Genomic DNA, 11,434 nt, shown 5'->3' on the forward strand with positions numbered 1-11,434 from the left:
TTACATGAGAGAATGCTTTATGATGGTACAAGAACTATAGACAATCTATGAAATAAATGACCAGTGATATGCCTAACAGGTATTAGGGATGCATGATCATCTAACTTGAGGTATGTACCATATCTTGAAAAGTAAAGGTCAAGCGAGAAGAGGTGGAAATGAGACATGCTTGGCTGAGTTGGCATCTTTTGTTCATATGAGCATAAAAATGAAATCTGGTTAGCGAATCTTACTTTATTTCCTATTTCAAATTGAGCCAAAAATCACCTTGTATATCAGGAACACATAAAGTATGAATTTTATAAAAGCCAATTTCATAAAAGTATATGGCATGTAATGTCATTCCATATTATTATATTTTAAAGACTTATTTATTTTTATTGGGAAGGCAGATATACAGAGAGGAGGAGAGACAGAGAGGAAGCTCTTCAGTCCGATGGTTCACTCTCTAAGTGGCTGCAACGGCTGGAGCTGAGCCAATCCGAAGTCAGGAGCCAGGAGCTTCTTCCAGGTCTCCCATGCAGGTGCAGGGTCCCAAAGCTTTGGGCCATCCTCAACTGCTTTCCCAGGCCACAGGCAGAGAGCTAGATGAGAAGCCGGGTCGGCGGGATTAGAACTGGTGCCCATATGGGATCCCGGGGCGTTCAAGTCAAGGACTTTAGCCGCTAGGCTATCGCGCCGGGCCCATCATTCCATATCATGATATATGAATATGAGGCCAAAAATCATAAATCGGGGCCTGCGTTATGGTGCACTGTGTGAAACCTCCACCTGAAACATCCCACCTGGAAACTTGTTTGAGCCGTGCTTGCTCTTATTCTGGTCTAGTTCCTGTACTGTACCTGGGAGAGCAGCAGAAAATGGCCCAGGGCCTGTGCCCCTCCCCGACGTCACTGCCTCCTAACTTGGCCCCGCCCAGCCCTGCTTATTACATCTCTCTCTCTGTCTTAAATAAACATGTAAAATGTATTTGATGACTACATAGATTAACACAGGAAGGCAGATTTTTCCAAATTATTTATTCTTCTATTTATTACATTTGAATTAAAGCTTCCTTATTTGACTTTGTTGCTTAAAATAAAATATTTACTTGCAAGACACAGAGAAAGAAAAACGCTGTCACCCCCTGGTCAGTTCCTATAACCTGCATACCCGCACTGGTCACAAGCCGGGTTCTGAAGCCTGGGTCCCCATGTGGACGGCAGCAGCCTGATCATGTGATTCTTCACTGCGACTTCCCAGCGTGCAACTGGCAGGAAGCTGGAATCAGCACGTGCAACAATAAACAGGATCCTGGCACTCCATTGTGAGTTGTGGACACCACCATCAGTAAGCCAAAGCCAGAAGCCAGGATGTATTCCTAAGGCCATGTTTCTGGAACAATCTCCAGAATTGCAATTCCATTGCTCATTTGTGAACTGCCTCTTCCATTTTAGGAGGTATTGTGTATGCTAAATAGTTGGATTTGATTTGTACAGAGTGTATACACCGTGAGGCAGGGACTCAGTCTTGGTCTCTCCTGTGGATAGCAGAATTCCACCTGCTGGAGTTATCATCACTGATTCCCAGGCTCTACTTTAGAAACAAAGTAGAGTCAGAGGCAGCACCCAGGGACTCACACGTGGAAGGCAGGTGTTCCAGCTACTAGGCTAAATGCAATCCCTCTGCATGGTTAAATAGCCCAAACTGCCATGAACTTTGCAAAGACAACTGATATGCAGGCATGTCATAAGTGTTTGCATGCAAACATATCTTTGGTTTCCAGCTTTCCATGATTCTTTGATTTGATACAGTACTGAGCTATGACAATATAGGAACCTTATGGTGTGTGTGTGGAGAAGCCAGACAGCACAGCAGCATGAAAAGAGATTGGGGTGGTTGCCTGCTGCTGAATAGAATCCAACCACAAGGCCTATGATAAGTTGCCTATCCTACTTATAATTTGATTTCCTGATTCTAACAAAGAATGATGTAGTGCTGACATTTATAACCCTTGGTGCGTTCCACACTGCTTTCTTCTGAACTCACCGACAACCATAGACATACTCTTCTCCTACAGAGATAACAGCAGGAGCTAGGCAATAATGACTACTAGAAAGTCCACTCATTTCTTCACCTTAGGTCTTGAGGTTTCTACAGCATCCAGAGGCAAGAACCAAATATGTTTAGAATGTAATGGTCTGGGCTGGGTGCGATAGTGTAATGGTTAAGGTCCTCACCTTGAATGTGCCAGGATCCCATATGGGCGCAGTTCTAATCCTGGCAGCTCCACTTCCCATCCAGCTCCCTGCTTGTGGCCTGGGAAAGCAGTTGAGGATGGCCCAAAGCCTTGGGATCCTGCACCCGTGTGGGAGACCCAGAAAGAAGTTTCTGGCTCCTGGCTTTGGATTGGCGCAGCACCAGCCATTGCGGTCACTTGGGGAGTGAGTGAATCATCAAACAGATCTTCTCTGTCTCTCCTCCTCTCTGTACATCTGCCTTTTCAATAAAATAAATAAATCTTTAAAAGAATGTAATGGTCTAGGGAGAAGGACTAGACAATATGAGAGAGAGAAGGGGAGGGTATCTAACTCTGCATTTACAACTGCTGCTTTGAACATCCCACATCCCAGAGAGTGTGCTGGGTTTGAGTCCTGCCTCAACTTCCACTTCCAGCTTGTGGCGAATGTGCATTCTGGGAGGCAGAAGGTGCTGGCTGAAGCAGCTGAGTCCCTGCCGCTGAGGTGGAAGACCTGGGCTGGATGTGCTGGGTGTTGTACGCATTGGGATTTCAATTGTTGATGGAACCTCTCCATTTCTGTATCTTCCTCTCTCCATTCCTGTTTCTTCCTCCAAATGCACAGAGCTGGACAGAATATGAAAATGTCAAAGTAGTTTTTAATGGATGTTATGTAACATTTACCACCAACCACTGAAAAGGAACCCATGTATTTCTATTTCTATCACCGCATTATTGCCTCCACTCTTTCTTGCACATTGTAACCAATGTTTAGTATCCCTAAGAGAATTCTGTTCAATGCAATCCGAAGCCAGCAAACATGGGATTCCTTTCCATTGCTAATATTTCCTCAAGAAAATACGATAAGTTGATATTTATTTTATCAGTCTGTTTTTAGTTTGGAGAACAGTCTTTCTGAAGAGCAAAACTTGAGCCTATTTTACTTGACATTGCATATTCATGGAAAGTGCATTTTAAAGTTCATTGTTACTGCTCATGCTATTTGTCTAAAGGAATTTACAGAAACATTTCATTGTGATAGCAATATAATAGCAGGCAATAGATTATTTCACCAGGATTTAATACAAATTATTTTAAATATCATATGCCAATGTCAGCACATGTGACTATATTTAAATGAAAATGTGTGGTTGGATGCTACCTCAGTAAACCTAGAATTATTGTCTTACAGCTGTGAGAACCCCTCAGCTGTTTGCACCTGCCTCTCTCCTTTCTGTCCAGGGCAAGAGAGAAAGCTGCTTGGTGGTCTGAGAAAGAGCATCCCTACTTTACATTTCATTATAGACTGTTTTTCAGCTGCGCAGTTAAATGCTAGCTGCCTGACTGTCACACTGACACCACACGGTAGGATCAGACCTCACCTTCAAATCAGCCTCTCTCCTTCCTCACTTCTCCTTTCCCTCCATTGCCTTTCTTCTCACTTTCTGTTGCTTTCCCCTGACTTTCCGGTCAGCTGTCTTCATGTCTATAAGCATCATTGAATTTCTTCAGAGTATCTACCACTCACACCGTTAAGTATCCTGCTTGAATAGTACTCTATATGCCCCTGCGGCCCTCCAGATAATCACTGTTTGGTCTACCAAATCATTAATTCTAATTCTCAAAATAAAGATATTTAATCTTTTTAAAACTTAAAATCCTCTGAAATCTGATTTGCCGTGTCTCTTTAGCCAAACTACTACCAAGGCTTTTTTTTTTTTTTTTTTTTTAAAGATTTTATTGTTATTGGAAAGCCGGATATACAGAAAGGAGGAGAGACAGAGAGGAAGATATTCCATCTGATGTTTCACTCCCCAAGTGAACTGCAATGGGCCGGTGCACGCCAACCCGATGCTGGGAACCAGGAACCTCTTCTGGGTCTCCCACATGGGTGCAGTGTCCCAATGCTTTGGGCCGTCCTCGACTGCTTTCCCAGGCCACAAGCAGGGAGCTGGATGGGAAGTGGAGCTGCCAGGATTAGAACCAGAGCCCATATGGGATCCCGGGGCGTTCAAGGCGAGGACTTTAGCCGCTAGGCCATACCGCCGGGCCCCACAATAGCAACATTGACCAACAGAATGAATGCTGCAAAGGAAAGATTATCAGACATAGAAGAAAATCAAATTCAGAACACACAATTAATAAGAAATCTGGAAGAAAATCTGGGCTACAAGCAGGGAGCTGGATGGGAAGTGGAGCAGCCAGGATTAGAACCTGTGGCCATATGGGATCCTGGGGCGCCCAAGGAGAGGACCTCAGCCACTAGGCCACGCCGCCGGACCCTATTCATATATTTTATTCTATAATCCTGAACTGACTGGTATAGGGTTTTCAGAAAGATTCAATTATTTTAGAAGCTATTCTTTTTTTTTTTTAAATTACAAAGTCAGATATACAGAGAGAAGGAGAAACAGAGGAGAGGATCCTCTGTCCCATGATCCATTCTCCAAGTAATCCGCAATGGCAGGTACTGTGCCGATCTGAAGCCGGGAACCAGGAACCTCTTCCGGGTCTCCCACACGGGTGCAGGGTCCCAAGGCACTGGGCGGTCCTCGACTGCTTTCCCAGGCCACAAGCAGGGAGCTGGATGGGAAGTGGAGCTGCCGAGATTAGAACCTGCGGCCATATGGGATCCTGGGGCTTTCAAGGTGAGGACTTTAGCCACTAGGCCACGGCTGCCGGGCCCTATTCATATATTTTATTCTATAATCCTGAACTGAGTGGTATAGGGTTTTCGGAAAGATTCAATTATTTTAGAAGCTATTCTTTTTTTTTTTTTTTTTTTTTTTTTTTAATTACAAAGTCAGATATACAGAGAGAAGGAAAAACAGAGGAGAGGATCCTAAGTCCGATGATCCATTCTCCAAGTAAGCCGCAATGGCTGGTGCTGTGCCGATCTGAAGCCGGGAACCAGGAACCTCTTCCGGGTCTCCCACGCGGGTGCAGTGTCCCAAGGAACTGGGCGGTCTTCGACTGCTTTCCCAGGCCACAAGCAGGGAGCTGAATGGGAAGTAGAGCTTCCGGGATTAGAACCGGTGCCCATATGGGATTCTGGGGCTCCCAAGGCGAGGACCTCAGCTGCTAGGCCACACCGCAGGGCCCGAAGACATTCTTTAATGAACACTATATTTGAATATAAAACATTCATCCAAGACGTCATCCAATAATAAGATAAAAAATTCTATAGAGTAATTCTACTTCCTCCTGATTTTCCTTTTGTACTGGACTATACAGCTTTTGCGTTGTGGAAACTGCTTTGCAGAAGGATGGTCTCAACAGAAAGGAAAACAAATTCAAACCACCTAAATACACACACACTCACACACACACGTACACACACACACATACTTCAAAAGATTTTGTTAACATAATCTGTGGCCTCTCATGCATGTTAGTAGCAGGTGCTGCATTGGAATTGTGAAGTAGCTGGACCATGAGCTAAGCACACTCCTATGGGATGCCAACATTTCAAGTGACCACTTCAAAATTGCTGCCAAGTCACAATGCCCATCCTGAATGCCACTCATTGAATGGACTGTCATAGAGATTTTGAAAATTCAGTGTAACATGAAAAAACTGCCTAAGGATTACAGCTATTCCTTGATTTACAGTGGCATTAAATCCTAAACAACACAACACAAATTTGAAATAGTGTAAGTTAAAATTGCATTTTTTAAAGATTTTTTAAAAAGATTTATTTATTTTTATTACAAAGTCAGATTTACAGAGAGGAGGAGAGACAGAGAGGAAGATTTTCCAACTGAGCCGCAACGGGCCCGTGCACTCCAATCCAAAGCCGGGAACCAGGAACCTCCTCCAGGTCTTGCACATGGGTGCAGGGTCCCAAGGCTTTGGGCCGTCCTCGACTGCTTTCCCAGGCCACAAGCAGGGAGCTGGATGGGAAGTGGAGCTGCTGGGATTAGAACCTGCGCCCATATGGGATGCCGGGGCTTTTAAGGAGAAGACTTTAGCGGCGAGGACTTTAGCTGCTAGGCCACGGCGTCAGGCCTGTAATTTAGGATTTATTAGCAGAAATAGAACACTCAACACACACGCCCAACAACCAAAAAAGGTCGATTTCAGGAAACAGGAAATTATGCAAGCCTACAGGGTAAACTGTTTTATTTTGAAAAACTCAATTTACCGGCCTTCATCTTGTCCTGCGCTTTTAGGAAGTGTCTGCTTCTTGCTGGTTGAGTGTGTGTGATGCTCCATGGCTTCCAGTGGTGCCTGTGGCCTGCTTGAAGTCGTTTTCCATTGAATCTTCTTTCAACCAATTTCCTGCGGAAGATATTTGCATTGCAAAAAACCTAAATAAAAAGCTTCACTTTTGACCTTTTAATGTATGCATCTCCATGAAAAAGAAATCCAACTAACTTTTCGTGCACAAAAATGTTTGCCTTCTCAAGAATCAAACACTTTTATGATTCTCAAGAATCAAACTCTTCTATTAGAGTTCGATTTTGATTTTCCAGGAGTGCAGCTCCATTTTCCAGGCATTTCACATACTCTTTGTTCTTTCTGCGCCATTCTCTAGCAGCTTCCCTGTTTCCCATCAGCTGTGTTTCTCTTGTCAACTGGGGGCCATCTGTTTTAGGTGCCTGTGACGTCAGGGTGAGCGGTGACGTCATCCCCACGGTTGGTGGCAGTGAAGTCGCCGAGGGTGTGGTCCGCATCTGGTAGGTCTGCACATCTCCCCATCCAGTCTGTCCACCACCTGCTTGCTGCGCACAAGAATCTGCTGTCCATCAGAGGGCTGCGCATCCTGGAGAATCGTCCCTTGCTGGGCACTGCCTGAGCTTGCCACGGTCAACGTCTGCAGGCCCTGTGTGCCATCCGTGCCCGGACTGGCCGACTGTAAGGCTCCCTGTGGGGCAATGGCCATGGACTGTCCACTGCTCGTCTGATCAGGTCAGACAGAGACGTGACAGCAGACACGCCGGGGTTTTCTCTGTCTCCTTTTCTGCCCCGTGTATCTTCCCAAGGCAGGTCTATTAGTATGTTTCTGTAAGACGGCCTCCGAGCCAGGATCCCGTGGGCTTTCTGGGAGGAGCCTATGCTGTCCCATGGGTCCTGGGACTGCTCAGTGTCACATAAAGATGCTACCATGCTGCAGGATCGGAAGACTCTATAGCATCAAAATATCCACATGACCCAAAGTATTCTACAGAGTCAATGCAATCCCTATCAAAACTCCGCCAACATTCTTCTCAGAAATATTAGCGATACTAGGAAACTAATCTGTCGAGAAATGTGAGCTCCCTGAAGTGCTGAACCAGCCTGAGGTGCTGCCTCTGAAGTTTTGCTCTTGTGGGAATCTTCCTTAATCAACCTTGGCTGCAGCCTGGTTGCCCTCCCCAGGGGCGGGAACTTGCAACTGGCCGCCCCCGCCTCCCTCCCAGATGGCCATGAGTTTGTGGCCCGCTTCCTCCCCCACCCGCTGCAGGCAGGGGACTTCCTCCCCCACCCGCTTCCTCCCCCACCTGCTGCACCTGAGGGTCGGGCGGGGCGGGGAGAAGCGGTGTCCCCAGTGTCCCCAGTGTCCCCGAGCACGACTGGCCCCGAGCCGCTGTGTGCTCAGCACCCCGGGGCATGATCTCCAGCAGGCCGGGGGCACCTAGAAACTATAGTTAAAACAGCAATTTCAGTGGAGGCCAAAAGTGCCCAGGAGCAACAGCCCTGGCTCCATCTCTTCACAGAGGTTCTGTGCTGGCGAGCCCCCTTCTGCTGCTACATTCCTTCCTGACTCCAGTTCACATCAAAAGCCATGGAAATTCCACTACAGCTAGAAGAGATTTGTCCGTCCGCACGTTGTGGTCACAAACTTCTTGTTGCAAAGTGACAGTCTGACTTGGAATGCCCTAGGGACTCTGCTGTGACCACATGTTCCCATGAAGCTGCCGAGTTTAGAACCAGCACCGGGCCTGGCATCGTGGCCTAGCGGCTAAAGTCCTCAGCTTCAATGCCCCGGGGATCCCATATGGACAGCAGTTCTAATCCCAGTAGTTCCACTTCCCATCCAGCTCCCTGCTTGTGGCCTGGGAAAGCAGTGAGGACAGCCAAAAGCTTTGGGACCCTGCACCCTCATGGGAGACCTGGAAAACGCTCCTGGTTCACCGGCCGTTGCGCTTCCTTGGGGAGTGAATCATCGGACGGAAGATCTTCTTCTCTGTCTCTCCTCCTCTCTGTATATCTGACTTTGTAATAAAAAATAAATAAATCTTAAAAAAAAAGAAAAAATAGAACCAGCGCCCATATGCGATCCCGGCACGTGCAAGATGAGGAGGACTTTAGCCACTAGGCCATGGCGCCGGGCCCTCTTCTACTTTTTCTAAAGCCACTCATTCCTCTTGGCAGCCCTACCTGATGGCCTCAGCTGCACCTAATCACCTCCAAGTGAAATCAGCATGTGAATTTTGGGACAAAGTTTCCAACGTGAACTCTGGGTGGGGGTGCGCACAGCCAAACCCCACAGTACTTGCTGTGTGGATAAGTTTCTCACACATCAGAGCTTTGCTGATGGAGCTGCATCTACCCCTTGTTTCCTGCCTAACACAGTGGGAGCTCAGGTAGCGAAGGAATAGATATGCATTGTTGTAATCTGATTCTTTTCTATTTCGGTTACATTGTTCAAAAAAAGATTTATTTTATTTTTATTGGAAAGTTAGATATACAGAGAGGAGGGGAGACAGAGAGGAAGATCTTCCATCCTGTTGATTCACTCCCCAAGCGAGCCCAATGGTCAGTGCTGTGCTGATCCGAGGCCAGGAGCCAGGAACTTCTTCAGGTCTCTCATACGGGTGCAGGGTCCCAAGGGCTTGGACAGTCCTCTGCTGCTTTCCCAGGCCAAAGCAGGGAGCTGGATGGGATGTGGAGCTGCCGGCATCAGAACCGGCGCCATATAGGATCCCAGTGTGTTCCAGGGGAGGATCTTAGGCACTAGGATATCGCCCTGGGCCCAAACCCATTGTTTTTTTTATGACAATACTCTTTAAATTTCCAAGGCCACAATTCAATTAGTATTTGAGTCAACGCAAGGTCATTTATCCTTAGGTGCTTTTAAAATGTATTCATTTATTTGGAAAGAAGCAGAGACAGGAAAGGACAGAAACAGAGAGAATGCTTCTTTTTGGTGGTTCCCGCACCCAAAAGATTGAAATTCTCAGGGCTGGACAGGGCAAGGCCAGGAGGCAGGCAGGCCCTGATGGAATATTCCTCCAACTGTATTCACAATAGCTAGTATGGATATTTTTATCTAATTGCTAATAGTCAGTACCTGTGGTTATACATTTTATGCTTTTATGAATGAAACAATTTATTACTAAACAATTTTCTCCGAAGAAAGCATATTTACCAGGTTATCTCAGAAGCTAATAGGACCCCACATGACGTCTTGGATGCAAGGACTCAGCCTGGGTGTCTAGGTGTGACTGACATCCTTGAGTGGAGTGTGGAGGGTGGAGTGCCCTGCCTTGACTGCTCATCCTGCCAGGCTTCTAAGGGGCAACAGAGAGTACTGGATAATGCAACACTGGGCTGAGCCCTGAGTGACCCCTGTCACAAGCTTTGATCAGGTACAAGCACTGGTTTCTGCACCGGGAGCAAGCAAGCAGGGAGCCAGAGCAGCAAGGATTCAGCTGTTTGTCTTCCCCTGTGAAAACATCACACCAAGGGCCCGGTGCAGTAGCCCAGGGGCTAAAAGTCATAGCCTTGCATGCACCAGGATCCCATATGGGCATGGTTTTGTGTCTCTGCTGCCCCACTTGCCATTCAGCTCCCTGCTTCTGGCCTGGGAAAGCAGCAGAGGACTGTCCAGAGCCTTGGGACCCTGCACCTGAGTGGCAGACATGAGAGGTGCTCGTGCCTCCTGGCTTCAGATGGGATCAGCTCTGGTGGCTGCGGCTGCTTTGGGAGGGAATAACCAGACAGGAGATCTTCCTGTCTCTCCTCCTCTCTGTATATCTGCCTTTCAAGAAGAATAAGTAAATCTTAAGAAAGAGAAAAATTCAATATTGTGGGCACAAAAGATCACCACAGACCCTTGGCACTTGCTCTCTGTTTAGTCCACATTTTCTTTCTGTGTTCAGTAGAATGGCCTTGTCCCTGCTGCCTGGGAGGAAGCGCATCTGCCCAGGTCCGCTGTGCAGGCTGTCCTCCAGGTGACCAACGTGTGAGCCTGTTGTTCTGGGAGGTCTTCAGGTGAGCCTGCTCTCCTTCAGTGCGTTGATGGTCCCTTCATGGGGTGACAGACGCTGGGAGCGTTTGCTTGTGTCACCTCAAAGATTGGAATGTGCTGGGTGGGATCCAAACTTCACCCCAGGGCTGAAGAGGGAACTGACCCTAGATGACAGTGAGCTTCAGTCTAAATAAAGGGATTATCAAAATAACTCCCTGCAAGCCCTGCCCAGGTGATCTGATTATGTTAATAGGCATCAGGGAACACATCCCAATCCAATGAGTTCACTGTTGACAGGCCATGGGGGTTTCTCAAATGAACGCATAGGGCAGTGTCTGTTTCTGCACAAACTACCTCAAGGTGGAAAATACCAGGGATGGGGGTGAAGCTATTTACACCACAGGGATGAAAGGCATAAGCAGATACAGGGAGTGGGACACCCCCGGGTCTGCTTTGGATGGTGCCTCAGAGTGACAGGCAGATGGTCCAATCAGAAGAGCGACTGGGTGTGGGCGGAGTCTAGGTGGCAGTTAGGCTGTCAGTTGACAGGAAGCCCCGCCCCTTCCGCTGGCCCCGCCCACCTCGGGTATTTAAGGCTGTTGCCAAGGCAATGAGCTTGGATTCTCTCTGAGGAAAGTGAATGCCAGAGCAGGTTTCTGCGCTGCACAGCTTCCCAGAGCATCCTGCGAGCATCCTGCGAGCTTCCAGCGAGCATCTTGCGAGCATCCTGCGACTTTGAATCGTGACACGGAGTGACAGAACACTTGTGTGAGTGGGCCTGTCATCTGTGTTCTGGTTATTCCCGCGTTTTTCACACAGGCTTTCCTGTAGCCTAAGGCAGACACACAGACACACACAGACACACACACACACACACACACACATACACACACCCAACACACACACACACAACTCACACGCACACACACACACAAACAATACACACACAAGTACACACACACACACAGCCTCACTCTTAACGCACCACAGCCCCAACCTCGTATCCTCAGGCTCAAAATCCTTTCCAGGGCATCTAACTT

General features: G+C 47.4%; 1 pseudogene; it reads right to left on the bottom strand.

The window, feature by feature from the left end:
* Window positions 1-6,648: 6,648 nt before the first annotated feature.
* LOC131482769 (cyclic AMP-dependent transcription factor ATF-1-like) lies at window positions 6,649-7,812 on the bottom strand (annotated as a pseudogene).
* Between the last annotated feature and the right edge of the window lie 3,622 nt (window positions 7,813-11,434).

This window comes from Ochotona princeps, chromosome 20 (assembly GCF_030435755.1).
Source record: "Ochotona princeps isolate mOchPri1 chromosome 20, mOchPri1.hap1, whole genome shotgun sequence".
In the NCBI taxonomy this organism is placed as follows: domain Eukaryota; kingdom Metazoa; phylum Chordata; class Mammalia; order Lagomorpha; family Ochotonidae; genus Ochotona; species Ochotona princeps.